Consider the following 1,589-nt stretch of genomic DNA (forward strand, 5'->3'; position numbering starts at 1 on the left):
TGGTCTCTCAGCCAGTAAGGGGCCCAGTTGAGATTTCAATCCACAGCTTTCTTTTTGTAAAAAAAAAACTTTTTTGGGGCGCCTGGGTGGCGCAGTCGGTTAAGCGTCCGACTTCAGCCAGGTCACGATCTCGCGGTCCGTGAGTTCGAGCCCCGCGTCGAGCTCTGGGCTGACGGCTCAGAGCCTGGAGCCTGTTTCGGATTCTGTGTCTCCCTCTCTCTCTGCCCCTCCCCCGTTCATGCTCTGTCTCTCTCTGTCCCAAAAATAAATAAATGTTGAAAAAAAAATTAAAAAGATAAAATAAAATAAAATAAAACTTTTTTAATGTTTATTCATTACTGAGACAGAGACAGAGCATGAGAATGAGCAGGGGAGGAGCAGAGAGAGAGGGAGACAGAATCCGAAGCAGGCTCCAGGCTCCGAGCTGTCAGCACAGAGCCCGACGCGGGGCTCGAACCCACGAACCGTGAAATCATGCCCTGAGCCGAAGTCAGACTCTCAACCAACTGAGCCACCCAGGCGCCCCATCAATCCACAACTTTCTGATTTGGAAGCCACCACACTGTATTGTCTCCCATGCCAACGGTCCTACTCTCTGCACCCTGAGGTCACCTGGAAGCTGCTACCATTCTCCTGATCAACCATCTTGGCCTTGAAAATGCCGCGGGGTATCACTAGGGAAGACTGCCTCATCAGTAAAAAAGGGCTAGTGAGTCGTTACTGCATCACCGGGTGAGCTGGAGAACCACAGCTGGGGCTGTGCAGCTACGAGGGAGGCCGAGAGGTGGCATTTTCAGCATCTGTTGTGGCAGATGGTCCCTGTCCCCGACGCGTAAGGTACAGGCTCACCCCAGACCCTGGAAAGGGGTTTGGGGGACGAGTAGGCAGAAAAGTTGGCAAAGGCCACTACATACGTCTGATGATTAGATGATGCGAAGGGGCGCCTGTCCTCGAATGTAGACGTGACACTGACACAGGCCAGACCCCAGGCATGGCCCGGGGACTTCCTAAATACTAGGCCTTGAGAATGAATATATAAACCTAACATTGGGGAAACAGGCAATAAGGCATTAAGTAAACACCCAAATTTTATGAGCAAAGCGAGTGTTGTGGGCTGAATTGTGTTCCTCCAGAAAACCCATATGTTGGACTCCTAGGACCTCAGAATGTGACCTTATTTGGACATAGGGTCTTAAGGGAGCTAATCAAGTTCAAACGAGGTCATTAGGATGAGCCCTAAATCAAAATGGCTGGTGTCCTTATAACAAGAGGAAATCTGGGGCCTGGCTGGCTCAGCCGGTACAGCATGGGACCCAAGATCTCGGGGTCGTGAGTTCAAGCCCCACGTTGGGCATCGAGTTTACTAAACAAATGAATACATACATAGTTTTTTTTTTTTTTTTTTAATTTTTTTTTTTCAACGTTTATTTATTTTGGGGACAGAGAGAGACAGAGCATGAACGGGCGAGGGGCAGAGAGAGAGGGAGACACAGAATCGGAAACAGGCTCCAGGCTCCGAGCCATCAGCCCGGAGCCTGACGCGGGGCTCGAACTCACGGACCGCAAGATCGTGACCTGGCTGAAGTCGG

At 50.6% G+C, this 1,589-nt stretch overlaps 1 non-coding gene across 1 annotated transcript; it reads left to right on the forward strand.

Annotated features, from left to right (window-relative positions):
- Nucleotides 1–1,281: 1,281 nt before the first annotated feature.
- TRNAL-CAA (transfer RNA leucine (anticodon CAA)) lies at nucleotides 1,282–1,354 on the forward strand. The gene has a single exon. It is a non-coding gene; the product is annotated as a tRNA-Leu (tRNA).
- Nucleotides 1,355–1,589: the final 235 nt, after the last annotated feature.

This window comes from Herpailurus yagouaroundi, unplaced genomic scaffold (assembly GCF_014898765.1).
Source record: "Herpailurus yagouaroundi ecotype Mexico unplaced genomic scaffold, PumYag 197, whole genome shotgun sequence".
Classification (NCBI taxonomy): Eukaryota; Metazoa; Chordata; class Mammalia; order Carnivora; family Felidae; genus Herpailurus; species Herpailurus yagouaroundi.